A 14,172-nucleotide genomic window follows, 5' to 3' on the forward strand; every position below is an offset into this window, starting at 1 on the left:
TTTGCCAATTTTGATGCCTTTGATTTCCTTTTGTTGTCTGATTGCTAATGCTAGAACTTCCAGCACTATATTAAACAACAGCGGTGAGAGTGGGCATCCCTGTCATGTTCCTGATCTCAGGGAAAAAGCTCTCAGTTTTTCCCCATTGAGGATGATGTTAGCTGTGGGCTTTTCATAAATGGCTTTTATGATCTTTAAGTATGTTCCTTCTATCCCGACTTTCTCCAGGGTTTTTATTAAGAAAGGGTGCTGGATTTTGTCAAAGGCCTTTTCTGCATCGATTGACAGGATCATATGGTTCTTCTCTTTTTTTTTGTTAATGTGATGTATCACGTTGATCGATTTGCGAATGTTGAACCAGCCCTGCATCCCAGGAATGAATCCCACTTGATCATGGTGAATACTTCTTTTCACATGCTGTTGAATTCGATTTGCTAGTATCTTATTGAGAATTTTTGCATCCATATTCATCAGAGATATTGGCCTGTAGTTCTCTTTTTTTACTGGGTCTCTGTCTGGTTTAGGAATCAAAGTAATACTGGCTTCATAGAATGAGTCTGGAAGTTTTCCTTCCCTTTCTATTTCTTGGAATAGCTTGAGAAGGATAGGTATTATCTCTGCTTTAAACGTCTGGTAGAACTCCCCTGGGAAGCCATCTGGTCCTGGACTCTTATTTGTTGGGAGATTTTTGATAACCGATTCAATTTCTTCGCTGGTTATGGGTCTGTTCAAGCTTTCTATTTCCTCCTGATTGAGTTTTGGAAGAGTGTGGGTGTTTAGGAATTTGTCCATTTCTTCCAGGTTGTCCAATTTGTTGGCATATAATTTTTCATAGTATTCCCTGATAATTGTTTGTATCTCTGAGGGATTGGTTGTAATAATTCCATTTTCATTCATGATTTTATCTATTTGGGTCATCTCCCTTTTCTTTTTGAGAAGCCTGGCTAGAGGTTTGTCAATTTTGTTTATTTTTTCAAAAAACCAACTCTTGGTTTCGTTGATCTGCTCTACAGTTTTTTTAGATTCTATATTGTTTATTTCTGCTCTGATCTTTATTATTTCTCTTCTTCTCCTGGGTTTAGGCTGCCTTTGCTGTTCTGCTTCTATTTCCTTTAGGTGTGCTGTTAGATTTTGTATTTGGGATTTTTCTTGTTTCTTGAGATAGGCCTGGATTGCAATGTATTTTCCTCTCAGGACTGCCTTCGCTGCGTCCCAAAGCGTTTGGATTGTTGTATTTTCATTTTCGTTTGTTTCCATATATTTTTTAATTTCTTCTCTAATTGCTTGGTTGACCCACTCATTCGTTAGTAGGGTGTTCTTTAACCTCCATGCTTTTGGAGGTTTTCCAGACTTTTTCCTGTGGTTGATTTCAAACTTCATAGCATTGTGGTCTGAAAGTATGCATGGTATAATTTCAATTCTTGTAAACTTATGAAGGGCTGTTTTGTGACCCAGTATATGATCTATCTTGGAGAATGTTCCATGTGCACTCGAGAAGAAAGTATATTCTGTTGCTTTGGGATGCAGAGTTCTAAATATATCTGTCAAGTCCATCTGATCCAATGTATCATTCAGGGCCCTTGTTTCTTTATTGACTGTGTGTCTAGATGATCTATCCATTTCTGTAAGTGGGGTGTTAAAGTCCCCTGCAATGACCACATTCTTATCAATAAGGTTGCTTATGTTTATGAGTAATTGTTTTATATATCTGGGGGCTCCGGTATTTGGCGCATAGACATTTATAATTGTTAGCTCTTCCTGATGGATAGACCCTGTAATTATTATATAATGCCCTTCTTCATCTCTTGTTACAGCCTTTAATTTAAAGTCTAGTTTGTCTGATAGAAGTATGGCTACTCCAGCTTTCTTTTGGCTTCCAGTAGCATGATAAATAGTTCTCCATCCCCTCACTCTCAATCTAAAGGTGTCCTCAGATCTAAAATGAGTCTCTTGTAGACAGCAAATAGATGGGTCTTGTTTTTTTATCCATTCTGATACCCTATGTCTTTTGGTTGGCGCATTTAATCCATTTACATTCAGTGTTATTATAGAAAGATACGGGTTTAGAGTCATTGTGATGTCTGTATGTTTTATGCTTGTAGTGATGTCTCTGGTACTTTGTGTCACAGGATCCCCCTTAGGATCTCTTGTAGGGCTGGTTTCATGGTGAGAAATTCCTTCAGTTTTTGTTTTTTTGGGAAGACCTTTATCTCTCCTTCTATTCTAAATGACAGACTTGCTGGATAAAGGATTCTCGGCTGCATATTTTTTCTGTTTAGCACACTGAAGATATCGTGCCAAGCCTTTCTGGCCTGCCAAGTTTCAAAGGAGAGATCAGTCACGAGTCTTATAGGTCTCCCTTTATATGTGAGGGCACGTTTATCCCTTGCTGCTTTCAGAATTTTCTCTTTATCCTTGTATTTTGCCAGTTTCACTATGATATGTCGTGCAGAAGATCGATTCAAGTTACGTCTGAAGGGAGTTCTCTGTGCCTCTTGGATTTCAGTGCCTTTTTCCTTCCCCAGTTCAGGGAAGTTCTCAGCTATAATTTCTTCAAGTACCCCTTCAGCACCTTTCCCTCTCTCTTCCTCCTCTGGGATACCAATTATGCGTATATTATTTCTTTTTAGTGTATCACTTAGTTCTCTAATTTTCCCCTCATACTCCTGGATTTTTTTACCTCTCTTTCTTTCAGCTTCCTCTTTCTCCATAACTTTATCTTCTAGTTCACCTATTCTCTCCTCTGCCTCTTCAATCCGAGCCGTCGTGGTTTCCATTTTGTTTTGCATTTCGTTTAAAGCGTTTTTCAGCTCCTCGTGACTGTTCCTTAGTCCCTTGATCTCTGTGGCAAGAGATTCTCTGCTGTCCTGTATACTGTTTTCAAGCCCAGCGATTAATTTTATGACTATTATTCTAAATTCACTTTCTGTTATATTATTTAAATCCTTTTTGATCAGTTCATTAGCTGTAGTTATTTCCTGGAGATTCTTCTGAGGGGAATTCTTCCATTTGGTCATTTTGGATAGTCCCTGGAGTGGTGAGGACCTGCAGGGCACTTCCCCTGTGCTGTGGTGTATAACTGGAGTTGGTGGGCGGGGCCGCAGTCAGACCTGATGTCTGCCCCCAGCCCACCGCTGGGGCCATAGTCAGACTGGTGTGTGCCTTCTCTTCCCCTCTCCTAGGGGCCGGATTCACTGTGGGGTGGCGTGGCCCGTCTGGGCTACTTGCACACTGCCAGGCTTGTGGTGCTGGGGATCTGGTGTGTTAGCTGGGGTGGGTAGGCAAGGTGCACGGGGGCAGGAGGGGCAGGCTTAGCTCGCTTCTCCTTAGGTGATCCACTTCAGGAGGGGCCCTGTGGCAGTGGGAGAGAGTCAGACTCCGCTGGAGGGGTGGCTCCGCAGAAGCACAGAGTTGGGTGTTTGCGTGGAGCGAGCAAGTTCCCTGGCAGGAACTGGTTCCCTTTGGGATTTTGGCTGGGGGATGGGCGAGGGAGATGGCGCTGGCGAGCGCCTTTGTTCCCGCCAAGCTGAGCTCTGCCTTCCGGGGGCTCAGCAGCTCTCCCTCCCTTTGTCCTCCAGCCTTCCCGCTTTCTGAGCAGAGCTGTTCACTTATGACCTCCCAGACGCTAAGTCGCGCTTGCTGTGGGAACACAGTCCGTCCGGCCCCTCCGCTTTTGCCAGCCCGACTCGGGGGCTCTGCTTGGCCGGCGAGCCGCCCCTCCGCCCAGGCTCCCTCCCGCCAGTCCGTGGAGCGAGCACCGCCTCGCCGCCCTTCCTACCCTCTTCCGTGGGCCTCTCGTCTGCGCTTGGCTCTGGAGACTCCGTTCTGCTAATCCTCTGGCTGTTTTCTGGGTTCTTTAGGCAGGTGTAGGTGGAATCTAAGTGATCAGCAGGACGCTCGGTGAGCCCAGCGTCCTCCTACGCCGCCACCTTCCGGAACTCTGTGTGCAAGCTTTTTGTGGGCACATGTTTTCCTGACTCTTGGGTAAATGCCTAGGGGAGTAAGTGTGGTTAGCTATATTTTTCACTTTGAAAGAAACTGCTAAACTACTTTCCAAAGTGGCTGTACCATTTACATTCCTGCTAGCAGTGTATGAGGGTTCTAGTTCCTCCTTATCCTTGCCAACATTTGGTATTTCCAGTCTTTTTATTGTGGCTATGCTAGTGGCTGTATAGTAGCAACTCATTAGGATTTTATTTTGCATCTCCCTAATAACTAAAGATTAAGCATCTGTGTCCTCCCAAAATTCATATGTTGAGATCCTAACCCCCAAGATGATGGTATTAGGAATTGGTGCCTTTGGGAGGTAACTAGGTAATTGAGGGCAGAGCCCTCAAGAGTGAGATTAGTGCCCTTAATAAAGGAAGCCCAAGAAAGCTCCCTCACCCCTTCTGTCATGTCAGGTCACAGTGAAAAGGTAGGTAATAAGAAGGCAGGCCTTCACTAGACACTGGATCTGCCAGCATCTTGATCTTGGACTCCCCGGCCTCCAAAACACTGAGAAATAAATTTCTGTTGTTTTTGTTTTGTTTCTTTGAGAAAGAGCACACAAATGGAGGTGATGGTCAGAGAGAGAGAGAGAGAAAGAGGGAGAATTTCAAGCAGTCTCCATGTGCAGCGTGGAGCCCGGGACTCAGGGCTCAATCCCACAACCTTGGGAGCGTGACCTGAGCCAATATCAAGAGTTGGACACTTAACCGACTGAGCCACCCAGATGCCCCGAATTTCTGTTTTTAAGCCACCCAATTTATGGTATTTTTATTATAGCAGCCTGAACAGACTAAGTCATTATCTTTTTGTTGTACTTATTTGCCATTTCTTTGGAGAAGTGTATCTGTTTAGAAATCTTTTGCTCAATTTCAAATTCAGTTGTTTGTATTATTAGTTGTAAGAGTTCTTTATATGTTCTGATGTTAAAGGATAATTTTCACAAAATATGAGAAGGTAATGATTTCCATACAGATATAAAAATTTTTAGATGTGTTAAACCTTTTATTCAACCTGTTAAACGAGGTATTACAACCAATTCAAAGGAGGATGCAAAGAACAGAGCATTTATAGATTAAGAATATTGAAATGAACTTCGAATGGAAACAAAACTTTTTTTCCACAGAGGGTTGTCCCTCCATTGAACATAATTTATTTTTGTGTTTATAAATAAGGATTATTTTACATTGCTATCAGTAATCTACAACTTACAGAGTTGTGAAATAGCTCTCATAGAATGGGAATCAGATAACTTGGAAGGATGTGTTGGAGACCAGGGGTTAGCAAACTCTGACCTATGGGCCAAATCTGATGCCCCCCAGATCTGATGGGCCTCCACCGGATTTTGTAAATAAAGTTTTATTGGAAGACAGCCATGCCTATTCATACACATATTGAATGTACAGTGGCAGAAGTGAGTAGTTGTGACAGTGACTCTCTGGTTCACAAAGCCTAAAATGTTTACTTAAATGACCGTTTACAGCAAGTTTGTCCTGCTCTTGTCTGGATGCAAGTCCTTTATCAGATGTATTATGTGTAAATATTTTCTCCTAGTCTGTGGCTTGTCTCTTCATATTCTCTCATTTTATATATGGGATATTCAGTTGTTCCAACATAATTTGTTGAAAAGACTATCCTTCCTTTGTTGAATTTTCTTGGTACCTTTGTTGAAAATCAGTTGTCTGTAAACATGGGTTTATTTCTAACGTTCCTTCCATTAGTCTTTATGTCTCTCCTTATGGTAGTACCACACTGGTTTGATTACTGTAGCTTTATAGGAGGTTTGAACGGAGGCCAGGTATGTCTTCCCGTTTTGTTCTTTTCCTTTTCAAGTTTCTTTTGAAAAATTAAATTTCATTGATATTTTTACAATCAGAAAATTATTTTTTCCTTCTTTTTGGGTATTTCATCTGTATACGTGTTTCTTTTTGTAGCAATAAGAAGATAAAGATGAGAGTCTGGGGGTGCCTGGGTGGCTTGATCAGTTAAGTGTCGACTTCAGCCCAGGTCTTGCTCTTGCAGTTCATGGTTTGAGTCCTTCTTCGGGCTCTGTACTGGCAGCTCAAAGCCTAGAGCGTGCTTTGGATTCTTTGTCCTTCTCTCTCTCTGCCCCTCCCCTGCTCACACTCTGTCTTTCTCTCAAAAATAGATAAACATTTAAAAAAAATAAAAAGAGAGTCTGGAAGACCTTTTATCAAAGTGATCGATGGGGATTATTACATTATTGAGTATAATTTCTAATCAATCGATTACTTTTTTTTTATGTAATTATTGACTTTAAGCTTATGTCTCTAATTTTATTGTGCCTTCCACAGCAGTGTGCCTCTTATCAATAATATAGAGACAGTGAAGGGCCAGAGAAGGGGGCCAGATGGAAATGGTGTGCGTTGTGACTTCAGTAAGATGGACAGTTGACGAATAGCCTTGAGAGCGAGAGAGATCGCTTCTGCTTATACAGCCCCTGTGACCTGCTTCTGCTCCTCACTTTTGGCCAGATCTTGGTGGTGGGAGTTGAGCAAAAAGAAGATGAAAGCTCTGGGTTTTGTCTCACATCAGATTACTTAAATGCATTTCAGTGTTGTGTAGAAATCATGGAAATATGTATAAAAAGATTGGATGAAAGGATACCAAACAATTTGAATGATTCCTGGAAGGGTTCTTTTCTTTGTGGCTTCTTTATAAATAAATATGAATGTCTGTATTGCTAAAGAAGTAAATATTGTGAACATCTTTGTTTTTCTTTAAGTCATATTTGGTCAGCCTTTCAGGACCTATTATAACACTCAAATTTTAATTTTTCTACAATGTCTAAATTCTGGTATTTATATACATTTCATCCATATAAAACACAGATTTTATAGCATATGCTTGATTTTTTAATTCTTTCATAGAGAGAACTAAAGTAAAATAAATATTACTTTGAAATTTATCTGTATTTAACAAAATGTTTATAAGAGAAATATCACTCGGATGTTGTAGCACTAAAATTCTCTCAATACCCTTAGGAGTCAAGGTTTAGCTTTTACTAAAAGTATCAGGTGTGTTTAAAATATTTTAAGGTATGTTACCTAACAATTTAAACCCCTTTGCTATGCTAGTTAGGGGAAAGTAAAATTTGGAATTTGGAAAATTGTATTTTCCTACTATATTTTTATGTCATTCTCAAATCTGAAAATAAAATGACTTTGTTCTTTTGAAATCCTTCTTTGTGTTCCTTTAGGCAGGTCCCTGAATGCTCTACTTAGTTTCTCTAAACAGTGCTCTGCATAAAGTATGTTAGTAGATCTTTATAAAAATTGTGCTGAATAACTTCCCATTTCTTCCTCACTTTCAGAAGGCAGTATTTCCATATCAGTCATTGACACATTAAGCCTTGAATGGTAGTAGTTTATTTTCAACACCATGATTAAGGCTATTTCAAAAGAATACTTTTGTTAAACGTTTGTATTTCTCCCTTTGTCTTCATTTAATTATTTCTTAGTATTTCTCTGTATTAGGCTAAATTACTTTGGTGTCTCTAATTAAAAATTAAATAATCTTAAAATGATCCGGCTTTTAAGAAGACAAGCAGACTAATGATGCTGAGCCTTTTTGCTGTTGGCCCAGACATTGCCCGCTTTGGTTTCCTAATTTAGTAACAGAAATAAAACTATGCACGACTGGGCAGGTTTGGCATGCCGGCATCCAGCCAGGAAGCCTGGATTTCTTAAGTAAGTAGACCGATGGGGATTTGCGGAAAACACAGATTACGTTACGTGAGCTTTGCACTTTGCAAATCCCTGACTATTTAAAGGAACTCAGCTAACCCACTGCCACTAAAATAAAAGGCAGTTTTGTTTAAACACACATGTATCTAAATGATGTATCGTTTCCTTTCCCAAAATTACCCTTCATCTTTGCGTTTTTAATTTCTTACTTTTGTAAACTTAAAAAAAAAAACACACTTTGTCTTTCGGTAAAGAGTACAGCAAATTTAGTTAACTCTATCCATTTATTTTATACATTTGTAATACCTTTCAAAATAACATATAAAAGAGTTGGTAATACACATATGTAATGTGCTTCTGTGTGAGGAAATGAAAACTCTGAAAGAGATAAATTTAAAACAACAACATCTTGATTTTACATACCACCCATGGCCCCTGCTTGCCGGACAGCCTTGGTTCCTGTTGTCTCTGCTACGCTGTGTGGGTCTCATTAATGTTCAGCATTGTGCGATGCGCACTGCACTCTGGGAGGGTTTGCAGTAGTTGTTTTCTTGAATATTTGAGCACTGGCTGCTTTTCCTCCTTGTTGGTGATTCTTGTCTGGCATATCCTCAGTCTTCTTGAGGTCCATTGCCTCTGAATTTAGAGAAGAGCCTTGACGCCCAAGGACTTTTTCTTCCCACTTTTTTTTCTCCTTGAAACTTGTATGTGTTTCTTTTAGACTCTGTCTTTCATTGTCAGACGAGGGCCAGTTGTCCACCCTGGTGATCTTTTTTTAATTTGGCTTTAGACTAAGCACTGGAGGCAGACCATTCTGAAGCATACTTTCTTAGAGGGAGAGAATATCGTATCCCTTGTGAGACTTTTGACAAATAGGAATGAACAATTAATTCTTTTCTCATATTTGGGAGGATGTGGGTCAGGTATGGAGGAGGATACAATGTGCATGCTCCAGATCATAGTATATCATCATTCGCTGTAATATGAACAAAAATGGACTTACTGTAAGTTTAAGTGTCAAATTATATCACATCAGCTTTAGAATCAGTAAGATTTCTCATTGTAAAATTGCCCTCTACAAGTGTAGGAAAGAAAACTAAAAACATCACAAACTTCTTGACCAAAAGTGGTTAGACGATTACTAATCTATAAAAATAGTTTTTAAAATGATCTATTCTTCCACTTAAAAAAAAAAAGTTTATTTTTGAGAGAAAGAGAGCAAGTGGGGGAAGGGAAGGGGCGGGGGACAGAGGATCCAAAGCAGGCTCTGCCCCAGTGTGGGGCTTGAACTCAGGAACTGATCATGACCAGAGCTGAAGTTAGATGCTTCATCAACTGAGCTGCCCAGGCACCCTCTCTATTCCTCCTCTCTTTAAATATCTGAATAGGGCAAATGCCCAGCCCTAGCATCAGGATTTCTTCTTTGTTCCTCCCATATCTCCTCCTTCTACCTCTTGATTTATTCCTGTGCTCTTAAAATCCATATCCCATGAGGACTGACTTAGAGTTCCTTGGCCTTTGGCCTTACCTTTGCTTTCGTGAGACAGAGGGCACTGTTCCAACAAGGTTTCGGCTGACTTAGAGATGGGCAGAGGAGAGGTCTCTGTTTTCAGAGACAGAAAGTGGTGTCTATTGGTTATTGTGTAATTCTGAACATGAGTGATATCTAGTATGGAGATATTTTTGCTTAGTAAATTTAATCTTTTAAAGGCATTGGGTTCATACTGTTATTGCTAGTAGTACTAGTTGTACTTCTTAAAAAATTTTTTTTAATGTATTTATTTTTGAGAGAGAGACAGAGCATGAGCGGGGGAGGGCAGAGAGAGAGAGGGAGACACCGCATCCAAAGCAGGCTCCAGGCTCCGAGCTGTCAGCACAGAGCCTGACGCAGGGCTCGAACCCATGAACCAGGAGATCATGACCTGAGCCGAAGTCAGACGCTTAACCGACTGAGCCACCCAGGCCCAGTAGTATTAGTAATTTTCTAACAATGATAATAATACCTTAATAGTTACTCCAAAAGCGGTAAATTTTACTCCTTCTCCAGGTAATCAAGAGATTATGATTATTATCGGTAGTACTTTTACTAGGTATTTAAACTTGGCTGGGCATGCTATTAAGTGCTTAACTACAGGGGCTCCTGGGTGGCTCAGTTGGTTGAGTGTCCAACTGTTGATTTGGGCTCAAGTTATGATCCCAGGGTTGTGGGATTGAGCCCCGCCTAGAGTTCCATGTTGAGCGTGGAGCCTGCTTAAGATTCTCTCCCCCTCTGCCCTTCTCCACTCCTCATGCTCTCTCTCAACCTCTAAAATAAAATAATAAAAAGAGAGACTAAATTGAGAATCTTGCTAAGGTGCAGTATACTATGCTCATTAACCTCAAAGACTGTGCCTGACCCTGGTCATTATGGACTTTCTTCCAGATGTGATGGAAAGCCTCTGGAGGATCGTGAGCAGGGGAGTGAGATGATATGACTTAAGTTTAAAGGGATCATTTGGGCAACTGTCTACATAAGGAGCCAAGGACAAACACTGGGAGACAAGTTTGGAGTTCGCTGAAATAACCCAGGCAGGAGGTGATGGTAGCAGAACTGTTGATGAGAAGCAGTTGGATTTGGGCTTATTTAGTGCTTTATAACTTTTCAGTGTTTCATGCACTTTCTCTTATTCACAGGGCAGGTTTTATCCTTGATTATAAATAGGAAATCTGGACGCACAGAAAGGTTATGAGCCTTATACAAGTTTACTTAATAAGGTAGAATTGAAACTTACACCAGGTCTTCTGATACTCAGGCCAGTGTTTTTTCCAAGCTGTTACCAGAAGTACATATTAAAATAAAAGTATTGTACTAGCCTGTGGCACTGTATTTGTTATCTATTGCTGCGTAACAAATTACCACAAATTTAGCAGCTTAAGGAAGCTCATACATTTCTTCTCTCAGTGTCTGTGGATCGGGGGTCTAGGCACAGCTTACGTGGACCTTCTGCTTAGGGTCTCGCAGGGCTGCAGTGAAGGTTGGCTTGGCCATGACTGTGGGCTCATCGGAGACTCAAAAGCAGAAGGATGTGCTTTTTACTGAAGGTCCATTAATACTGTTTGTTGTGTGTGTGACTGGGACAAAAAAGGTTAGAGTCATATAGTGACTCTTAGTATCTTTTAGCATGTTAGCCATCTGACGAAGGTATTCTTGACTGTTTTCGCTTCTCAAGGGAAAGAATTCTATTAAAGAATGGTGCCCGTTTTTTCCTGTAGGATCCCTCCCTTCTTACATCAGCTTTCAATACATACACTTAGCATTTGGAGTATTAAAAATTTGTTCACTATAATCTGTAAGAATCTTAGTGTCCAGGGTGTGTGTTGGGTGTTATCTGGCCCCTTATTTTGCTGCCAGGGGTACACACCCTCATTAGGCCCGTTAATGGGTATTTTCCATTTTGCTTCCTAATTGACTTTTACTGTTGCTCTTAGTCCAATGCAAGGGTGATATTTTGCTGGTTCTTTGGCTGGTGAATTAAGAAAACTACTTTTGGAACCAACCTCTGGGTTCAGAAGCCACTCTGAACTATCACTTGAATCTCTAGTTCTGCAGCTCTTCTGAATTCAACTGCAGCTTAGTTGATTATTCTGACCAGTCTTCCTTTTTTAGACATTCAACTGAGGGAAGCTGTCTGTAAAAGGCTTTTTGGTACTCTCATTCACAAATTCTTCTATTAGTCTGTTTTCTTATGCTTTCTGCTTTACTTACTTGAAGATTTCTGCTTACAAAATTGGTAGGCTGGTGGGGCGCCTGGGTGGCTTGGTTGGTTAAGCGTCCGACTTCGGCTCAGGTCATGATCTCACGGTCTGTGAGTTTGAGCCCCGCGTCGGGCTCTGTGCTGACCGCTTGGAGCCTGGGGCCTGTTTCGGATTCTGTGTCTCCCTCTCTCTCTGACCCTCCCCCATTCATGCTCTGTCTCTCTCTGTCTCAAAAATAAAAAAACGTTAAAAAAAAATTAAAACAAAAACAAAATTGGTAGGCTGGATAATTCAGCCCAACCCTCATTTAAGGACAATTAGAAAAACTGGAGGGGAAAAATGAAATGAAATGAAATGAAATGAAATGAAATGAAATGAAATGAAATGAAATGAAATAAAATATAAAATAAAAAAAATAAAACTGGAGGGGGAGAAAATCTCTTTTGAAGGCTCTGGTGAGCTAAGAAGTTGGTAAAGAATTCCCAAGCCAAAGAGATTGCAGTCTTTACAAGCTATTTCCCACTGAAGCAAACCTGAGTTGCTTAGTCGAGGCACAGCACGTGGAAGATGCACGTGGGATGTGTTGTTCCAGAAAACGGGGAACCAAAGACTACCGTGGTCATGTGAAAATAATACAGAAGTCAGAGGTGGACAGTTTGACCATCAAAGAGAATTAATAGTTGAAATGGACTGAGATACATCAGATACATTAACTTTTATGTATTCATAATGACCCTCTTTAAAAAAAACTTATTAGTAAACTCTGGAGGTTGATAAGGGGACCAGCTTTCTGAAAAATTTAAAGGGAAAGAATTAAACATTCTGCCTTTTCTAAACCAATTATATTTCAGGGCAACCAGTTGAATTAGGGAGAGTTTTTCTATATGAACAATTATAACTAATACATATAGACTGTTGAAATTGGAAAAATCAATACTTTGTAATATCTAATGAAATAATACATTGCAGCAAAGATCGTTAATAGCTTCCTGAACCAGTAGATAAAAAGTCTATAGAGAACTTTGTACTGGATGGATCAGACTGATGACACCTGAATTCACTAATTAATCTTGACATCATTGAAAAGTGGGTCAAGCAGACATTATTTTCTTCCCAGTGAGATGTAATTGGAAGTATATAGCCCTACCCATAAGATACAGTCTTACCAACGAAAATTGAACCTGAATCTGTTTAAGCTTTCAAACTACCAGTTTGCAGGAATACAAGGGATAGGTAATTATCTTAAATGATACCACGAAGATACAATAAATCATATTTGGAATGTTGGAAATTCTACAACAGATAACAGTTTCTTTAAATGAAAACATGAAACAAAAGGGAGGGACGGTTATAAATTAAAAGACTTAAGGATCATATCAGCCAAATGCAGTTTTTGGGCTCTGTTTAGATTTTGATTTAAATAAATCTGTAGTAAAAACACATTTTTTTTTGTAAATATCAGGGAAAATTGATCATGGATAATATATTAGACAATATTATGATTCTTGATTTTATTAGATATAATGATAGTATTGTAGGTTTATTTTTTAAAAGTTCTTATCTGTTACAGTATATACTGAGGTATTTTTGCAGGTGAAATACTTCATAAGGTGAATTTGAAATAAAGCAGCTTCTGTATGGATCGCAGCCCAGCTTCCAGTCATCTGGGCTGTCAAAACCATGAAAATTTTTGACACTGCATTCAGATTGCTTATGTCCCCAAGTGCCTGACAGAAGCAAGTAGAAATTTTCTCAGGCAGAAGATAACATTATCCTAGGTCTCAAATGATTTCTATAACCTGTTTTTCAAATATAAAGTTAACCTAATGGAATGTGTAGAATAACATACTCTGCCAACTCAAGAATGCACATTCTTTTCAAGCACATTTACAAAAAATGAACAAGAAGTAGAACACTGTCTTTGTCCCAGCTCATCTCTGCCATTGTAGCCTGAAAGTGATCAAGGACAATATGTTAATGATGCATATAAATAATAAGTGAAACTTTATATAGAAACAGACAGTTGGCCAGAGTTAGCATGGAGGGGCATTGTTTCCTGCTACTTGACATAGATTGTCAAATAATGAAAACGTAAGTCTCACCATGAGGGAAGATATTTGCAATACATGTAACTGACAGAGGGCTTTCTATCTGTAGTGAACTCCTACAAATCAATATGAAAAAGACCAGCAGTCTAGCTTAAAAAATCATTGGCAGGTTCGGGGTGGGGGGTGGGGGGCCGAGAGGGGGCGTCACCTGGGTGTCTCAGTCCATTAAGCATCTGACTTAGGCTCATGTCATGATCTTGTGGTTCATGAGTTTGAGCCCTGCGTTGGGCTCTGTGCTGACAGCTTGGAGCCTGGAGCCCGCTTTGGATTCTATGTCTCCCTCTCTCTCTGCCCCTCTTCCACTCATGCTCTGTCTCTGTCTTTTAAAAAAAAAAAAAAAATTGAGATTAAAAAAATTTTAAAGGGGCACCTGGGTGGTTCAGTTGGTTAAGTGTCTAACTTTGGCTCAGGTCATGATCTCGCAGTCTGTGAGTTCGAGCCCCGCGTCGGGCTCTGTACTGACAGATCAAAGTCTGGAGTCTGTTTGAGATTCTGTGTCTCCGTCTCTCTCTGGCCCCTTTCCCGCTTGCTCTCTCTCTCTCTTTCTCAAAATAAAAATAAATATTAAAAAAATTTTAAAAAAATGTTTTAAGCATCAGCAGGAGTCTTGAATAGGTACTTCCCTAAAGAGGAAA

The 14,172-nt window shown here is 40.0% G+C and overlaps 1 protein-coding gene across 5 annotated transcripts in view; it reads left to right on the forward strand.

Moving 5' to 3' along the window:
• LRRC28 (leucine rich repeat containing 28) overlaps positions 1 to 14,172 on the forward strand; it is a 186,561-nt gene that overhangs the window by 78,997 nt on the left and 93,392 nt on the right. The window lies entirely within an intron of this gene.

This window comes from Neofelis nebulosa, chromosome 7 (assembly GCF_028018385.1).
Source record: "Neofelis nebulosa isolate mNeoNeb1 chromosome 7, mNeoNeb1.pri, whole genome shotgun sequence".
NCBI classification, from domain to species: Eukaryota; Metazoa; Chordata; class Mammalia; order Carnivora; family Felidae; genus Neofelis; species Neofelis nebulosa.